General features: G+C 36.4%; 2 protein-coding genes across 2 annotated transcripts in view; both read right to left on the bottom strand.

Moving 5' to 3' along the window:
* The window catches only part of LOC134844256 (DNA polymerase delta catalytic subunit-like), a 471,945-nt gene that overhangs the window by 308,635 nt on the left and 142,727 nt on the right, over positions 1-20,583 (bottom strand). The gene's annotated exons all lie outside the window — the stretch shown is intronic.
* The window catches only part of LOC134844317 (large ribosomal subunit protein eL32-like), a 386,626-nt gene that overhangs the window by 223,320 nt on the left and 142,723 nt on the right, over positions 1-20,583 (bottom strand). The window lies entirely within an intron of this gene.

The raw sequence follows: 20,583 nt of genomic DNA, 5'->3' as shown, positions 1-20,583 counted from the left end.
TCACCCAGCGAAAATAGTGTCAGAACATCACTCCTATGCGAGGACTAGAAACTAGACGACAAGCAAAACAAAAACTATTGTAAAAAATTAAACGTTTACTACAACTCTTTGTAATTGTAGATAATAAGAACTGGGCCAGCAAAATTTATTGGTTTAAAATGAGGAGCACGAAAATGAAAAGCTTATTATATTACATAACTGGTCCAAATTACTATGGTTGATTTTCAACATCAAATCGAAAAAGTATTGTACATGTACATTTGTGAAATGCAAAAGTTATAAAACTATGACATTAATAATCTGATTTGCGGTCGGACAATCAGTGTTTACTCAACCAAAAGTTAAATACAGACTGTAAACTATTTTCCCCCAATTCGAACGCAAGTTATTTCTAAAATAAGCTTTTTCTGGATCTTCTTGTTTACTTGTCGTCTAATTTACTAGCCAACCCCATGCAAACTCGAAACATTTTGTTGTTGCGTGCTAACACGAAAGTTTAACAAGACTGCTCGTATCAGGGCGAAGCCTTGAATGTTCGGACTGCCTTTTAAGGTTTATGGAGCGGTAATAACATAAGAAACACAATAATAAGAAAATAATTTAATAACATGAATATGGCAAATAAGCTTCTTTCAACCAATTTGTATTGATTTTTAGGACGGATTAAACCTCCATTTACGCGTTAATAGCGCAATTGTCCCAAACTGGCCAAAATGGCAATCTTTAAACCCCCATATTTTTACGAAAAATGATCACAGGTGAAATATTTTTTACAAATTTAAGCTCAGGATAACAATATCTTTTGAATGATATATTAAAAAAATTCCGTCAAAAATTGCTAGTTAAAAAGTCGAAATTTGTCTGATGAAAAAAACGCATCCGAGCACAAATATTCCGTTACTTTCGTATCAAAAGTCGGAACAATAATCAGCTCTTATTTCAAAAGTTTTGTGAGTTGTACCGTTTCGTGAATTGAATGATTTCATCATTGCCATTTTTGGTTCTCAACTTAAGCTTAGAGAAAAAATTTGGGATTAAGAAGAAACTAGGCATATATTTTAGAGCGAGGCTAGAAAAAATTTTGAAGTTCTTTTATGCGCGCGCCTTGTTCACAACCTTTAAAGTTTTAATTTTTTCCTCTTTTGATTTTAAATAATTAAAACATTTATTCGCTCACAGACGTGTGAAAACGAGCCAGATACTTGGTTTAAAAATTATCTCTCAGGTAGGACAAATTTTTCTACAATTTGTTTTTTACCAACTTTCATACAACACCACAAACAAAGGTCAGCTTGGTTTAAATAGGAAGTAATAGTGTGAGAGCTTTTGAGTCGGTTATAGCGCTAGTCCAGCGGCACGGCAGCGTCACGACAGTTCAGAAATTTTCTGAGCAAAAAATGTTGTGAGCATTAACTTACAACTTTTTGTTTCAAAACAGTTATCTCAAAAACGAGGAGTTTTTTCATCAATTCTTCGTGTCTTTAAAATTTATGTAATTCTGATGTTAAGCCCAAAAAACGCCCTCATTAAATTTAACAATGTTACTAGTAGAGGACTGTTTTTTTTAGCAGACCGGGTTTTTGTTTGTAGCATGAAAATGGAAAAAAAGGTCTCTTAGTAGACTTTGATTGATAACTTAGGCAATTGAGCAACTAAATGATTGACTGAAGTAGAACGAGGCGTAATTTGGGGTTGAGTTTCCCTAATTAAGACAATCATCTCACGGTTTGTCAACGACAAAATTCAAAGCGCATCAATATTTCATCGGTAAACACTGATTTGCGCACAATTCTTCTCATGTCGAATATAAACGCAGAACAAAGCGGAGCAAGGGTTCCTTTCCTGTGAAGACCGCTTTTGAAGTTCAAGTTTTTTGTTATTAATTGTTCTGAGTATGCTAAAAAATCAGTCTGCTAAAAATCCGGTCTGCTAAAAAACTTAGCTAAAACTTAGAAACAATTTGTAATCTGGAGAAAAGTGGCGTTGATTCTTCCAACTTTTGATCATAATAAGGACTACTAGCCTTATTATGAACAAAAGTTGGAAGAATCAACGCCACTTTTCTCCAGATTATAAATTGTTTCTAAGCCAAACTTCGCGCAATAAGTTTCTGTTTTGCTTTCCGTAATGAAGATGACTGTGTATCTCGAAGGCGGAGCCGAAACAAAATGGTCCAAGAGCGGAAAAACGTACAAGTAATGAACTATACGTGCTAAACGATAAAAGCATGAATTCTACTGGTCATTACTACTAATGAAAAGAGCACATTATCTATGAATTGAAAATTTCCATCAAGCTTTTTTTGGGCAAAAAACATGATCAAAATACTCAAATCATTTTTAATGATATCATTTAATTTTTAGCAATGATCATTTTATCGATTAGCACGTTTAAGTCACAATTTGCCTCTTTTTCTGCTTTTAGACCATTCTATTAATTGTTTCACCTTCCAGTTCAACAGTCATTTTCAAAACGGATAGCAAAAAGGAAACATATTGCAAAAAATAGTCGCGGAAAGCAAAAAAATTGGTTTAGAAAAACTTTATAGAAAAAATTTTTGTCTGAAAAAGATTCATTATATTCAGAGATACAGGGTAACTGATTGAAACAGGAGCGGATCTAGGATTTTCAAGGTCGACCATATTGATTTTTTGAGCTCACCCGGAGCACTAAAAAGACTCTGTTTTTGCCAACATTTCTGAGCCACAGGCAAAATTTTGAAAAAGCAGGCCAAAAACGGCGTTTTTAGGTTTTTTTGAAAAATTTGTAGGCGTTTTTTTGGCGCGCGCTTCCCCCTCAAAACTAGTATATATTGCCGCCGAAGCCGCCCTGAGAAAATTTAGGGGTCAGTCACAAAAAACGGATATCTCAAAATAGTACAAAGGGGGACCCTTTTGGTCAACAGGGGGCCGAATCCCTGAGGGAGGGGGACGTCCGACCCCCTCTAAGTCCGCCCTTGGATTGAACAACTAGCTTTTAGCTTTTTGGACACAAGTTTTTTAAAAAGTGAGAACGCTAAGTTGTTCTCAAGATTTTTTATATGCTTTTTTTGCTATTTTCTTCTGCAACTGGCCAAATTAATTCCGTTGAAAAATTCGTTCAGCACCGAAGAAACTAACTATTTTTGATAACTTTAAATAACTGACTTGTTTTTTTTTCAACGTAAGATAAATGGGTAACAGAACATTTTTCAAGAAAACATGAGAAAAAAACTGCTATAGATTGGAGCTTGCTTGAGAGGAACTAGTATTGAAAATTAAATAATGAATTCTGAAAATATGGGCATATTTCAAAAATCATTGAAGCTGGAATTGAGCCGGAAGAATTTAGATTGTTTTTTTACCGAGGCAGCTGGTTTCTTCAAACTTAAAGCACCATTTAATTGATCAAAGCATCAGAATAGCTTCAATTTGGCGGCAAAAACTCGAACTGAAATGCTACGGCTAGCACTTCTGTTTTTTATTCCACTTCCAGCTTTATATTCGCGCACTCAGAGAGTCGCATTTTACGACAGCTTTCCGAATGTATTCTTGCAAAGAGAATATATTCTGATTCAATTATATGGAGTCTCGAGATCTTCGTGTCTTTTGAAATGTCTTCGCAGTGAATCTTGTGTAAGTAGCGCATTTGGAACTGGTAGGATATGCTTTTTGCTTTCCGAGGACTACAGGAACTCTACAAATGACGATGGATTGATGACCTCAAAGCTGCAACCATTGATTGGCGTTACTCTATTCTCTTTCAGAGTTAACGGCAAAGGAATTGAGTGTTTAGAAAACGGTAGAGTATTGTTTTAAATAGTTTATAGTGACCACTGATTACTCCAGCCAAAATGATTTGTTTTTGTTGTAAAGCGAGGTAGAAAGTTTGACAGAAGAGCTGCGCAGCAAATATGAGGATCCTTGTAAGATCTCGAAACTTTATTGAAAGAACTATAAAAAATAGGCTGAAAATTGGAAGCCGAATTGTTTTAAATGAAGATGCATAACGGGCGCCAATTTTAAGGAATTTAGCAAATAAAATCAGGTAGGGTTCGACCCACTCAGCAACCAACGCGCCCCCCCCCCCCTTTGATATTAATTTACGGCATCCCCTTTCGGCCGACCAACCTTAGAATTTTAACAAAAATTTCTCGAGAAAATCTTAGATCCTCCCCAGAGTTTTTCCCAAAATGATCCAAAATGTTTCGTTTTCCATCGTAAATAGTTTTTTTTCCATTTCAAAATTCATGTTGCAAAAAAGGCACTAAAATAATGCTCACTTGATATCAGTTGAAGAGCAAACGGGGACTCATTGCCATTTGGGTTCGAAAATTGCTCAGAAAGAGTGGTCAGATTGGAGTACTCACCCTGTTCGATTTCAACACGAGACTTGCATAGGAATACAACCTATCGACTGCATGCGCACGCGAGAGTGCACGAATGCACATATTGACTATGGCGTGAGCAGGCCGTGCACTGGATTGTTTTACAAATATCACAAGGATGACAAAAAAGAGGCAATGAGCGATAACAATATTCACGCTTCATCAACTGTAAATGGTGAGAAAAGGTTCAATTTCGACAATGCTGCCAATGCGCTTAAAAACTATCTTGACTGCGAAATGTTTTCGCATATTCACTACTTCTGTATAAACAGTCTATGTCCTGATTTCATTCCTTCTGATTTCATCTTCTGGTTGAACTGGGAAGTCAGTTTCCAATCTGGAGAACCAACTTTGATTAATCGCGTTAACTCCAGCAACATAATCAAAAACCCGAACAAATGGTTCGATTGGAGTATTGGAAACATTGAAGCTGTCAGCAATGAACAAACTTGCATCATGGTTCATAGCGGAAAACTTCAGAAAACCGAGTGCTCGAGCTACGATGTGACTGATTTACTGTGTGAGACCGTTTGAGCTGTGATAAAATGTTTCTTTGTTACGGTTAATTCTACTTAGTTACAAATAAGATATGTTTAAAAAGTGAATTAATCTCTAAGTTAAAACATTAAAAAGTGAGCGGTCATTCTCTCCGTCGGAGAGAATGAAGATAGCAAGGTCAAATCAAGATTAACCAGTTAAGATACTTTAAAGTAATTAGTGAAATAAAACAAACGGTAAGAATCACAACATTCCCCTTAGTGGGAAAAAATTTAAGTTACTAAGCGCCATGGTACCTAACATGTTATCAATCCCTTTTTCTCCCTCTCGAGAAGTCCAACAAAATGAAATTTTAGATACTGCACAGTATAACAAATGTCATTTTGATGCTCCAAAGGAATGACTAAATTATAGAGGATAATAAATTTCCTAAATCCGGCGGATTGTAATCCGTAGTTACAGCTAAGTAAGCACTAATTGCGCTTTAGACAAAATACTAGTACAGATTATAAATGACTAAATGTGAGTTTTAAAATTTGAATGAGTTTAGCTGTCCCCTTCCATAAATTTTTCCAGCTCGGCGTTGAAAATTTCACTATCTAAGTCTATGTAATTTTCAAAACAGTTCACGGCATCTCTCAGAGAATCGTCAGTAGAGGCGATGGAGAATCGATCGGGAGATTGGGTGTAAGCTAGGTCCGGTGTACTGTCTTCCGGTAGTGTGTTGCAAATGTTGGTCTGATTATCCAAGGGATTCTCTCTGAAAGTTTGTGTGGGGGAGCTCGAGCTGTCATCCTCGTCCAGAGATATAGGATTAATAGCGGAGCCTGGTTGGTTTTCTAGCTCATCTATAATATCTATGAAATATCGCTTACCATAGAATTTAGGGGGGCCAACATTTCGGCTTGAACGTCTTAAAATAAGTTCATTACCGGTGGTATTAGTTTCCTTAGGATGTCTATCCTCGCTGGTTCCAATTTCGTCTGAGGAGTCCTCTATTTCGAAAACTGGAAAATCGACCGGTTTTTCTCCCACCAATGGTTTTGTCCAATCCGAAGGAATGTTTGGCGGCTCCGTTGTCGTAGCCGTAGAAGGTTCGTCAGGTGGATGTGAGGTAGTTTGAAGTGCTGGTTTTATGCTAATTGGGCATTCCGCTGTGTCCGAGGGTTGAGATTGTTCGTCTAAAATCTCAGGTTTTATATTAGTTTGATATGTTTTAGGATCTAATGATGAGGTAGGTTCTTTTTTAAAATTGTCGTTATCTGAAATGAAGCGTTTTCTTATCATTTCTCTACATGGGAAACCTCCCGCAATCCATTCCCAATCGCTAATGTCCGACGTATCCGACGGAATAAACATTGATTCGTCACCTGCTAGGTATCCAGTATTCAACGACGAGGCTTTATTTTGGTTCTTCTTCGATTTGTTGGATTTTGAAGGCTGGTTCGTTCCTCTAGATCTGGTGGTGACCGGGGTGAGCGACACTGTTTGTCTTCCTGACTTAGTGTCTGGTTTCCGCGTCTGTTGTGTCTTCGATTTGTATGACTTTCTTGGACCTACTTGTAAATCAGCGTTAGAGAAAAAAGGAAAGGAGATATTTCCTTTGAATGAACGAATTGTAGAAGATTTAGACTTTGGAATGGCGATGTCCGATTTTCTAATAATTTTTCCGTCGGATAATTCGACCGTGGATTTTGTTGAGTTTATTATTTTCTGACCTAGTTGTTTATAGAAGGGATTTCTGTTTATACTTCTGTTAGTTTTCCGTAGTAATTTACCTTTAAACGGACTGTTTAAGGACACTCGGGCTGATTGAGGTTTTGAAGTAGTGGGAAGGTCTGAATCATAGCCTTTCTCCAATGGTCACTGGTTCTTTTTCTGTATGAGGGAGTCTTTGTATCCGTCCTCTACCCGATCGTCAGCGTTCCAGTCGAGGGCCCTTTCTCTGCTTAAGATCGACTTCTCTTTGTCTAAAAATCCACCGGATAAATTATTAGATGCCAATTGCTTCCAGATCGTGTTCGGTTTTCTATTAAAGTGTATTTCGAACGGTGAGCATTTAATTTTGGATTGGAAGGAAGATCGTAGATTCCAAATGATTTTCGAAATGGCGGTTTGTAATGTGGGTTTTTGTTGATCCAGTGACATTGCTAATAATTTGATTTTTACAGTATGAACAAGTTTTTCTACAAGACCGTTAGAACGATGGTCCCCAACTGTACAGAATATTAGTTTGATATTAAGAGAATTGCAAAATAATTTAAAATCCTGACTAGTAAAGCAGGATGCGTGGTCGACCCGAATAGATTTTGGAATCCCATGGAGATTAAAATAATCTTGAAGAAATTCGATTACTGTGTTTGATGACGTTGAAGATGTAATTTTTGCTGAAGGGAATTTTGAAAAACGGTCTATACACAATAAGATGTATTTATTGTTTCCCCAGTTGTTATCTAGTGGGCCGGCAAAATCAAGATTTATTTCCTCATTAGGTTCAAATAAGGTGGGAAGTTCACTAATTTGTGAAGTTGGAATGATGCTTTTTATGTTCTTACCGGTTTGCGTGCATTGTGTGCAATTAATCCCATGGAAGTAAATTTGTCGATATATGTGTGGCCACCAAATGTATTGTGCCACGTATTTCATACCGAATTGGCCAGGGTGGGATTCATGTAATGTTTTTAAAACGGCGTTTCTAAGTGTAAACGGAATAACTAATTTTCCATCCATATATAATAGTCCGTCGGATTCATGAAGTTCTTTCGAAAATTGGTGTAGATAACGGGAATTCGCATTGATGTTATCTACTTTTTTCTGTAGAGCTTTAACAATTGGGTTTAATAATTCATCATCTTCCGTTAATAAAGCGACCAATTTTGCATTGAATAATGTATTTAAATCCAAAGGTCTTTCGGGTAACTTGAGATTTTCTCGGAATTTAGTTACTAACTTCTTGTGTTCTGATGAAATTTGAAAATCGATAGAGACCTGTATCCCGGAAGTGGAAGGATTTACTACAATTTGGTTATTTGACATATTTACACTATTTATAAGTTTGAGATCCGAAGGATTACTAATTAAGCTACTGTTAAAGATTAAAAAATAGATAAAGGCTGAATTTGATAGGATAATTTTAGTAAAATCAGTGTTTGATAAATCCGGAGGAATACATTTAGAATTACAAAGTTCTGTTCTATAATGTTTTTGATTGCAGATTGAAATGGAAGAGCTGACGAAATTCAATGCTGTGATTATTACGTGATTTCGTAATTTCATGTAATGGGAATTTTCCGAAATCGAATTAATTGAATTACGTAATGGATTTTCATTATCCGAAGGGTTGAGTGCACTATATATTTTTTTGGTAGTAGCAACTACAAATTCTTCGTCGTAGTGTGATGAGGGAATTGCTTTACCCGAAGGAGTTCTTGAAATTAAGTCTGTAAAACCCATATCTTTTCCCGCTAAGTGTTTGATAGTAAAATTGAATGGTAGGAGACGATCTACCCATCTTGTCAATCGGCTATGGTATGTTTTGTTTCCGTGATTTGGTGACAAAGCGGAAAGGAGAGCTTTGTGGTCGGTGATAATTTCAAATTCGGAGCCATAGAGATAATTTTTGTAATGTTCAACCGCCCATACAACTCCTAATAACTCTAATTCGTTTGTTGAATATTTCGATTCGTGCGGATTTAAAAATCTTGAAGCAAATGACACTGTTTTCCAAACTTTCTCATGAAGTTGTTCAAGTGATGCACCTAATCCATTATGTGAAGCATCTGTTTTTACTCTCGTGGGCTTTTTTACGTCGAAATGAGTGTTTTCGGTAAGATTTACTATTTCAGATTTAATCTTGACAAAAGCTTTTGAGTGATCTTCATTCCAAAGGAAAATTGACTTCTTGTTTAAAAGAGGTCTAAGCGGGCTTCCGAGGGATGCTAGATTTGGTACAAATTTAATGTACTGATTAGTTGACCCGAAGAATGATCTTAATTCTTTTAGATTCTTTGGGGTTGGAATATCTTTGATTGCCTTGGTTTTATCGAATAATGGGGCGATTCCTGATTTCGATATTTTAAAACCGAGCCATTCAATTTCTTTTTGGAAGAATTTGCACTTCGATCATTTAACTGCGAAATTGTAAGTGTCTAACGTTGATAAAATTTTGTAAACGATTTTCTTGTGATCGTTAAAACTTCCTTTGGAAGCGACTAATATATCGTCGAGGTAGCAATTTGTAAAAGGAATGTTTCCCAAAGTTGAGTCCATGACTCTCTGAAACTCGTTTGGCATATCGCCGAGTCCGTAAAAACCCGTTAAAAATTGATAAGTGCCTGTTATATCTCCGCCGACTAGACTAAAGTTGCATTGGCTGCTAGTAAAATTGTCCAGTGCGAGTTGACTATATGCGTTCTTTAGGTCTAGGTTTGTAAACCATACTTCTCCGGCGGAATTGTCCGAAATTTGAGCCGCCACGTTATCAACTAATTCGTGTATATTAGGCATCTGATATTTGTTCTTGTATATTTGTTTGTTGATGAATTTTGAATCAAGGGCTAACTTTATCGATTTGTCTTTTTTACAAGTAATAACTATCGGACTAATAAATCTGTCCTCGTCACAGTTTTCTAAATTTTTGATGTGTCCTTCGGATTTAAGCCTGTATAATTCTGTTTTTACTGAGTCTAGTAAGTGTAAAGGGACCCTCCTGCCTTTTAGTTGAATTGGCTTTAATGATTCATGAAAATGTGTTATTTTTGTTTGGTTCTTTATTTTTCCAATCCGAAGGAATAGTTGTTTGAAGGTTTTTCCAATCATTTCTATTTCATTATCTATGTCAAGTGAAGTAACGGAATTGATAAACTTACAAGTTCTCTTGTTGGTGAGTGTTGCGTATTGTTTTTGTGAAACTTCGATTCCGACTTTTGGTAAATTGTCGTTTCCCAAGATGTTTCTATCATGGCCTTGAGTTAGAAAGAAGTGGCATTCCTTGTGGGACCATCCATTTGAGAAAATTGGGACAATTACTTTTCCAGTGATATTTATTGCATTGTTCGTAAATCCACAATAGAGTTCCTTGGTAGCTTTATCCACTGGATATATTTTCACGTAGGGGTCTCGTAGTCTCAACTCGTGTAACACATTCTGTTTAAGGAAGCTTACAGGGCTTGCTGAATCCACCTGTATGTTAAGAATTACTTGGTTTTCATTTCCTAAGCCGATATTTAGTAGTTTCTTCATCTCCTTTCCTTGATCATCGTAGATAGTTGTTACGTTTAATACTGAGTAATCGTCGTTATCGCTTTGTCCAGACTCTGACCATGCATTTATTACTCCACAGCATTCTCTATTAGCGTGGTCAATATGTACATCTGATTGTTCCGAAGGATAATGATGATCCGTATTATTTACAATTTGGCTATCCACAATATTTACATTTTTACGGCGTGATTTACAAAGTCTAGTAAAATGTCCTCGATATTTACAAGTCGTACATGTTGTATCTTTAGCAGGGCAAACCGCTAGATGTCCTTTTGTAAAACTTCCGCCGCATTTCATACATGTGTTGTTTCTTTCGATGTTTAGGGTGGGTTCTCTTTTTACATTAAAATGATTAAAAGATTTGTTGGAAGAATATCCGCTGGATTTAAAAGTACTCGCCATCTTTATGTGGTTTGTAATTCCTTTTTCATCAATCAGGGCTACGTTTAAGGCTTCTAGTGGCGGTAAGGTTTCCGTGAGAAGTTTCCGTTGGATATCTGAATTCTTCATGTTATTATTAAAAATATCTCTAATCCATTCATCTTCTTCTGTGGGAATGTTACATCGTTTTGCCATTTCAGCCAGTGCCCCCCAGAATTGTTCTAATGATTCTCTGTCCCTCTGTTTTCTGTTTAAGAGTTTGTGTCTTTCGAAGGTTATGTTTGTTTTTCTCACAAAAGCTGTGGACAAATTGTCCCAAAATTCTTTGAAAGAAATTTGTAGAACTTTGACTCTTGTGAACTTCTGGCCGAATATTTTCTTTCCTTCGTTTCCAAGGGCTAGATAAAGTATGGATCTTATTTTTTTGTCCGCCTCTTCCAGTCTCATACCGTTGAATTTCTTGGTTTCTAACTTTATTGAGGCCATTTCTTCATCATCGAATCTCTTTTGTTCTTGGATATTCCTCTCGATGCGTGATGTTTTTTGAGCGTCGGATTCGTTTTCCGGCGGATTTTCCAATGTTGGGGGAGGTGGGTGATATCGTTCCGTTGGATTCAAGAGATTTTCGATGTCGATATTCTCTTTTGCGATTATCGCTAGCTGGAATAGATCGCTCCACTCTTCCCAAGGAATTGGTGGGTCCACTGTGTGGTTCTGCCAAAATGAAGGTATACCTCTCACGTTTGATTCGTTGCTGTTTGACTGCGCCATGATAAAATGTTCCTTTGTTACGGTTAATTCTACTTAGTTACAAATAAGATATGTTTAAAAAGTGAATTAATCTCTAAGTTAAAACATTAAAAAGTGAGCGGTCATTCTCTCCGTCGGAGAGAATGAAGATAGCAAGGTCAAATCAAGATTAACCAGTTAAGATACTTTAAAGTAATTAGTGAAATAAAACAAATGGTAAGAATCACAACAAGCTGACTAATTTTCATTACGACGACTTGAAAATTCATTCAATGAGACTTTTCTTCACGATGCATGTTGCTCATTGATTTTCACTGAATGAAATATATTGCTTTGATTATTTGAAACAATTCAGTAATCATTGGAATCACAATCGGTGGGAGGCAGCGGCTATGCGGATGACCCTCGACTCCCCCCCCCCCCCCCCCTCCCTCAGAGATTCGACCCCCTACCGACACAAAGTGTCCCCCTATGTACTATTTTCAGATTTCTGTTTTTGGCTGACTGACCCTTAAATTTTTCTAAAAGAGCTTGTGGCGCCCAAATTTACTGGTTTTAAGGGTGATCGCGTGCCGAAGGAACGCAATTTTTTTGGTCATAATGTTGCAAAAAGTGCCTAAAAACACTTTTTTTTGAAAATTTTCTCAAAATTTAGTCGAATTATAGTTTTTATACTGATTTGAGAGACCTCAGAAAATGAATCAATTTTTTTTAAAAATCCGCTCCCCCCTCGATAAAATCCTAGATCCGCCCCTGTTAAGAACCAATTGATTAAATAAACAATATCTTTGGAGTGACAATAATCTTAAATGCGTTTTTATCTCAATTTTTTTTTAGAAAAAAAAATCATGTAAGACCAGTTTGACTTTTCACGCTCTTTTGATTCCTCATTTCAATTTAATTTGTGACTGAATTAGTTTATATTACAAAAAAAAGAAGATTTCAAAAGCTTAATTTTTTTGAATTTCGTTTGGAATAGTAAAAAGTGTGCCAATAATATTTAGTGGACAAAAACTTGGAAAGGTTTTGAGCCGGACAAATTGCCCGCTTACGTTTCCTTACAGCTTGAACTTTTGCACCCATCAACGACCCCAAATTTTAAATTTGTTAAAAATCTTTAAGTTTCAACAAATCACAAAAAAGAGCAGAGATGTTCCGACCACAACAAGCACGGAATGTTCCGACCACAATCATGAGAACTACAAAAAAATCCAAGTAAGTGTCGTTTCTTGCCTTGTGCGTGCTGTGATGAAAGAACTATACAAAAGCGTGTAAATTAAAAGAATAGGCATGTTTGACATCAGTTGTTTTCAAAAAGCAAAATTACAAACAAAAATAAAAAAGCCTCAAAAACGTTTTACTAACTTTTTTCTAATTTTGCACAAAGTTCTTCAAATTTTTGTAGAAAAATGTTATTGCTGGGAAAACGCTAAGCGAACAAACGTAACTAACTCGATTGGTTTACTCGCTCAAAAATAGACGGAAACCCAAGAAATTCAAACCAGTTTTTCTGAAGACCTATGTCATCCGGTCGGATTGGCACAAGCTCATACTGCATACATATAATTGTAACTCGCTGGATAATTGTAACTCGCTGGATAGTGTTGACCGATTTGGCAAAAAAGTAACAGAGAGCATGAATTCTTAGAACTAAGGAAAAGACGTTCACATTCAGGTGTTTTCTTATCATCATTGAGCTTATCTTGAGTTAGTTTACCAATCCGTTCCGATTCTAGATTTACTTATACATCAAGGTATGACATTTTATCAAAGGAAAAACCAGCGATTATCAAAGCATCCCAGTCAACATATTTTTAGCGCAATTTATCAAGAGAAAAACCAGCGACTATCAAACCATCCCAGTCAACATATTTTGAGCAAATTTTCATGAAAATGATTTAAGCAGTCAAATAGAAATACTAAAAGCAAAGACAGATTATATATTCGCGATTGCAGACCCAGGAATTCTGATGTCCTTTTTAAACTAAAGAAATGCACAAAGATTGGGAGCGAATGACATATCAGCAATAATCAAATACATCACACCAGAGGATACGGCTAAAAACAATTGGCATGCTGAAACGGCGAGTACATTATTCCAAAAGGCGACTGATCGTTGCAATAGAGTCGGGGGTTGGACCATTACTACATTCAGCGCCATTCATCAAGGTATTTGATCAAAAAGCGAACATCATAGGACGGAACATTCTGCCAGAGATTGGCAGAAGACTGGTTCATGACAAACTGAAAAAGAAAACTCAGACCCAGAAATAAAACAATGGGTGAAAAACAATTTTCAACAATTATGCGTAAGAATTGGAAAATTGAAAAATATCATAATGATAACACAACTCCTGAAGGATGCTACCCCGATACAACAAAAAGAAAGAAGCGTACCAATAAATACATCTACAGGAACAAGTAGAGAAGGATTTAGACAAAAGGATAGATGGGAAGCAAATCAATAACGCGAGAAATTTTCAGACAAACAATTCATCAGTCTTTTTGTGACAACGGTATAAAGGATCGAGCAGTAAAAGTGGCACTTAACTCAAAACAGATAAGCAAATTTATCCATGAAAACAAATACTAGATGCCTAATATCGAGTTATTGGTGGACAATATTGCGCAAATCATCAAAACGAAAGACAAGGAACAAACCCTTTTGTCAACACTAGACCTACGATACGCGTACTCAAAAATCCCTCTTGATCTGGAAACAATGCAATTTCAGTCTCACAGGAGGTAATGCAACTGGAAAATACCATTTCCAAGCAGGACTTAGTGGCCTTACAGAAGAAGCAAAAATTCTCACGCTTGCAAACTGCGAAATTACAGACGCATATCTAGACGATATATTAATTGTAACAAAAGGGTCAAAAGAAGTACAAAACACATTTATGAAAAACATTAATAAACTAGATGAAGATAATCTAGCGAAATGGCTCGAAAAATGCAAACTTGCATGTAAACAAGCAGAATGGCTTGGCTACAACATAAATAGTGAGCGCACTTGGCTATTAATTCGAAAAAGGGAAGCAAAAGAAAAACTCACTGCACCTGAAAAAACGTTTTTTAACTGAAAACTTTTACACCATCTCACGGATACATACCAAACGTAGCACAAAAAGCAACAACGTTAAACCACTGCTAAAAACAGACAATTACAAAACTATAAATTGAAAAGCGGAACATTCAACCGCTTTTAAATAGGTGTTAAAATTGATATCTAAAATAACCGAAAACAAACAATTCAATCAATACATAGAGAACCGTGTGGTCTATGATGAATCGACATTTGGCTTAGGAGCAGCCTGAGAGCATCGTACAGAAAAGGGTTGCGTAGTAAATGCCTAGGCCTCGAGGTTTTCAAACTCATCAGACGAAAAGTATTTAGTAAACGAACTAGAAATGCTAGGGGCCGATTGAGCGATCGAACACTTGAAAGATTTATTAGATTTTACCAACAATGCAGACTACCAAGTTTTAATTAGCGGGTTACATGCAGGTGAGTTATCAAAAAGCCGAAAAAGCAGCTTTTCTAGGTGGATTCATAGATCCCACTCAGCTTTGACATTAAACATTTGGCGTGAACAAAAATTGGACTCATAGACTATGTCGAAAAATCCGGTAGGATTAGCGTTACCCCCAGTGAGTACGACGGGGAAATTTTTTGGCGTCAATTAAGTCGTTTGTTTCGATCTTGAATTGGTTGACAACCTCCTTCTCAACAAGTTGGCCAATCAAAAGCGAGCACCAAATCAGGTGATCAAAAAGCGCGCGGAACACGAAAGAATGCAACCACGAAATTTGAAGTCATAAATGCTTTTAAATTGGTTATTCAGCACCAAATAAAAACAGTCACTAGAAAAAATATCCACTCGGAGATTGGCTGACCACCAAAAATAATCAAAAACTAAAAACATAAATCGTAAATTTATGATTTGGTAAAACTAAACTAAGAGTTGGTAAATCGTAAAACTAAGATCAGTTGGAGAGTCGAGTCAAATTGAAAAGAAAATCTATCCAATCCAAGATGGAACAGCCGAAGAACAAAGACAACGTATTAATTATGGACGTCGTCCTCCCGAACAGTAACGAGGATACAAAGTAGCCGACTTTGGACTCTGTCCAATCAGAAGTACAATACGCTTGGGAGATCATATAGGAAAGAGCCAGAAAGCAAAACTTTCCGAAGATTGTTTTCACTGAGAGGCATACCAACTCTAAAGATAGACAAAAGGAGGAGACAATCGACCGAAACACACAAAAAAAACTGAAAAAATCACAGGAACAAAGATTGACATTAACACAAACACAAACGGAGCGAACATAATCAGGAAACTAAACAACAGAAACGAGGAAAAGTCAGCACGTTTGGAGGCATAAACAAAATTAACGGTTGAAGTAAGCGAGCATTACGAAAATTGAGTACGCATGGTGGAACCTACACACCACCATATAGAAGAGATGGCCCCAATGAGACACCACCGACGATGACTGCCTTGTCTGAAGCAAACAACTATGCCGCAAAACTACTGGAGGCCTGTCACGAAAGGATACTGACAATGTAGAGGCCACGGTGGATGGCTGGACGGATACAGGGGCGGAACCGATACACAGCTATACAGAAAAAAAGTGCATGGAAACAGCTTTAAAGCCGAAGTCACACGGAAAGATCGGAACACGAAACCGTTTGTGAACTTCGGTAGGAACAGACTGGGAGGTGCTGAAGTGTGCTTGCGGAGACTATTGGTACAGAAAATTGCCTCCACGTCAGATACTGTTGCCTCCTGATAGACGAGCGAATCGTAATACCTTCATAACTGCAACAAACAAGCCTCGACAGCGTGCACTTGACACACCTCGGTGCTACCGCGATGTTTGATCTGTGTGAACATGTCTGGTTCCAAAATATGCATGGAAACATCGTACAAGTGGCTCGAGAATGCTGACACTGCACAGAGCAAAATAGAAAAATAAAGCCAGCATTAGGAAAAACTCCACCTTTGCTAATGGAATTGGTAGTCGCACCCAATGAATAAGTAAAATTAGATTTCGAAGAGTCTTTGCCAGATGTGGTAAATAGGGTCGCATTAATTTTAGTTGCCCTGGACAAACATTCAGTACTCTCAACGGCAGAAGTCACATCAAACACAACCGCAGATATAGCGACAAAATTTATGCCGAGGTATATTTCAGTAGAACTGTGGACCGCGATAACTAGAATGCAACCAATCTCAAATTTGTCGGGCAAAAAAATCACGTTTTCCGTAAAAAAAAACAACAAAAAACTTATTCACACCCGTAGACGACCACAGATATAAAGGCATAGTTGAACACATGATACAAACATTAAATAATTGTACGCTAATAGTACTGCGTATAGACAAAACTTCCACACCATTTAAACTAGCGTCAGACGTAGCTGAATTCTTCAAAACTTTGAGAGTTACTCCGTGCGGAATTACAAAAATATCCCCATTCGGAACCCACATGGGAAAAAATCAAACAAACCTTTGTCAATCATAGCAACGAATAGTTCAGCAAAAATCCTGAATCAAGAAAAAGCCAAACAAGCTTGCTTAGATCGGAAACGGGGTTCTGAAACTCTCGTCCCACCGGGACGTTATAAACTCACTTATAGTTCTTCAAGGACTCAAAAACTCAAATATTTTAAAGACAGGACTGTCACCCAGGCGGATTGGCACAAACTTTTGATGCAAATCTATGTATATATATTAGATTATTATAACTCGTCGGATGGCCTTGACTGAAATGGCTAAAAAGTGAGAGAGCATGAATTCTCAGAGCTAGAGAATACACATTAACATTCATTTGTTTTCTGATCATCCTGGAGCTTATCTTGAGTTAGGTTACCAATCCGTTCGAATTCTGGAAATACTCATATATCAAGGTGTGAACCTAGACAAGTTCTTGAAAAGGGCTTCAACAAGATATATCACTCGAGTCACTCTAATGATTTTTTGTGGTACCTGATTTTGCGTACAAAACAATAAAAAACTAGAGCACACACGAATGCAAATTTCCTCGCCAATTTCAATGGTCGGAACAATGACAAATTTTACATTCAGATATCACAGAATTGATATCTTGCAAACAACAAAAAAATTCTGTTAAAAGCTTAAATCAAGAGCGTTAAAGTTTGCGAGACAAAAATTGAAGCGACAGCTAACCTTTCATAACCAGTTTGACTCAAAATCTTTTAGCATCAGAAAAGTATTTTTGGATTTTTTTCCACTTTTGGCTGCAGTAAATTGAGTGTATTGGGCTCTTTTTCCTATTTTTTTGGCAATTCGAAGACGTTCAACAGAAGTTCTTCAATCTTAATGGGTGGATGTCAATGAAACTGTCCAGATAACTACGGTTGCTGCGGGTAATCGAAATAAACTTAAATATCATTAGGTGTTCAATTCCGCTCCCCGATCAAATCCAGCAATAGCTTGCAGCCCATTGTTCTTCTGTGAGTGAACCGGATTCACTCAGTCAACTTATGTGTAAACGAATGTTTAAAAGAAACCCAACAGAATAATACTGTAGTTGCTTCCAGCTTAATTGATGAAACTCAGTTTCTGAGAAAAATTGAGCTGAAAAAAATGCTGTGAAAATGAGTAAAATTGACACTTTGCTGACTTTTGGTATTTAACAAGCGTTGCCGTCAAATGTAGGAAAAATTTAAAGAAACTTCTCTTACACTTGTCAGCCGCTTGGGCAAATTCATTTCATCTAAAAAAACTTTCTCTCAATTAAGAGCTCAAGAAATAATACAAGATAGAGAAACTGAAAATTAGCTGTTTAATTGATTCACATGTTAGGGGTATTTATCTTCCAAATGAGTTACAAAAAAAAATTGGACTCAAAAAATTTGTTGGTGTAAAATAATTTTCTCCTGTCCAGCCAAGCTTTATCATTTGATATAATCGTTTGTTTGAATAGTTTTTCAGAAAAAACTAACCAAATTAAAAACAAGGATAGCCGGTTGCTGGGCAAGTAGCACAATGTTCCAACCATAGTCTTAAAAAATTTAATCATTTTTTTTTCATATTAGTGTAGCTTTTTCTGCGTGGCGTGATAAAAAAGATCTGACATGAAATAAAATAATAGGCATATTTGACCGTCATAGTAAAATAGGCAAACCGAAGAACAGTTTTTGCAAAAAATGACCGGAAAAAAATGCACATTTTTTTTTCAATTTTTTGTTGCAGAAATTTTATGATTATTAAAATGGCATCAAAAATCGCCAAAAGCGAATTTTGTCAAGTAAAATTGCAAAGAAACATAATTAAGTTTTTGTAAACGGCCTAATTAAGCTTAAATAAGCCTGCTCGATGGCTTTCGACGCTCAAACTTCAACAAAAATTAAAATTCATAACGGTTTTTCTCGAAATTAGAAAAATTTATTATTGTGGTTTGAAAGGGTTTTATTATGATATATCATTCCACCCAGTTCGATGATTTTTTTGTGGTACCTGATTTTAAGTGGAAAACAAAAAAACTAAAACGCCCCAACACAAAATTCCTCCCTATTTTTAATGGTCGGAACAACAATTAACGGAGCAGGTAAATTTTTATTTCACTGGAAGATCTGCAAAACAAAGTCCACTTCAAAACAACAAAGTATTACCTTTTTCCTGCGCCATTCGCATTTAGTTATTGAAAAACGGTATGATCTTTCCAGTCAACAAATGAAATTGAAATGAGCTGAAAACCGATAGACAAAGCGCACAAGAAATCTTGAGTTTTCCAGGAATCTGGTGTGAAGAATCCTGGTGGTTCCAGGAAAAAAAAAAATCACGTTCAAATTTACTGAAAAAAAAACCTTTTAATAAAAAATTTCAGTAAAACCTTCAATTTTATTTTAAAACTAGACCATTTGTAATTTTTTCCTTCAATTCAGCAAATGAATGCCAAACAGAAATAAAGACAGCTCGAAACTATAATCCCCAAAATACACTACAGCCAGCAAAAACTGGAAGCGTCAAATTTCAATTGAAAGGTTTTCATTATTCAAAATTATCACCGCTAATCTGTTTGAACTTCAAGAAAAATTCATTGAGTTCTGTTTCATTCAATTATCCCAATCAGAGAAAACCTGGAAAATCTAAACATTAAAGTCCATTTGAGAAATCTAAATGAATTCTTGTTTTTTTTTAATGCGCAATTTGTTTTTTCGTACAGCAGAGCTTTCTCTTCGTTCCATCAGGCGAAGAACTTTAAATTGAACTTGAAGCTCAGAGGCGAAGCTGCGCTTCGCACCACTTGCAATACAAAACCAGAAAAAAAATTAGAAAATGAAAAGGTAAAAAAAAACTGAATCTATCAAAATGAATAAAGCTAGTTTTGAAACAAAAACATGCCAACGCAATAGATTTTGACATAAGCTTCGGACGATTATGTACCCAGCGGTAACAAAGCCAAAAATATCTAGTCAGAAACTCCCTAAGACAAAAAAATCAACAAGGTTTAAAATTTAAAAAGCCCCCTCGCCGGAAAACCCCCCTTCTGAAAAGTTATTCAGTCCGCCCCACCCCTAAAAACACAAGCACTAAGAAAACTTTATTTGCTGGTCAAATTAAACAATATGAGGCCACTGAGCGGATATAATACAGACCGAAAACTATAAAGCCCGAACAAAGGAAACTAAAAAAGCCGAAATAAAACTCAAAAAAATTTAGAATCAATAAGAAGTTGTTAAGCCCCTCGCCCTCAAAAGACAGACACGCACCAAAAAAAAATTCGCTCGTCAAAAGACGCAAAATGAAGCCAATAAGCCGATATAACACAGGCCGAAACGTATCAAGCCGGAAAAAAAAAGAAAAAACGATACCGGAAAAAAAATGTGAACAATTAAACTATATTTCTATTAAGACTTTTAGCGTTTTGTGCGATTCAGAGGTGAGCAAAAAATATATGTTTCCGTTGTAATGACTCAAAAATCGGTCACTAAGCTGATAGAAAAAAAAGGCCGAAATCATGGGAGCAGAATACAATTTTTAAATGGAACAAAAATAGAAAATGTCAAGTTCAGTAAAATTACTAATAGCAGAGGTAAATTAAAACACTAAAAGCAACTATAATGTACTAAAATTTATGAAAAACAATTCTACAATAGCATTTAAGCTGAAAAAGAAACAAAGAATAAGAAGACAATAATAAGCCGACAATTTCTTTTTTCGAAACGGACTATTTTCCGTTAGAAAAAAAACAGACCGTCAGATTTGAACCCAGCACCTTTGGCGTCCCAGGCGCATTCGTTACCTCCAGACTTGACGCTTAGACTCTAAGAAATTTGAAATCATTATGAA

The sequence above is a fragment of the Symsagittifera roscoffensis genome, chromosome 1 (genome assembly GCF_963678635.1).
Source record: "Symsagittifera roscoffensis chromosome 1, txSymRosc1.1, whole genome shotgun sequence".
Lineage (NCBI taxonomy): Eukaryota > Metazoa > Xenacoelomorpha > Acoela > Convolutidae > Symsagittifera > Symsagittifera roscoffensis.
This window is presented reverse-complemented; position numbering and strand designations above follow the sequence as displayed.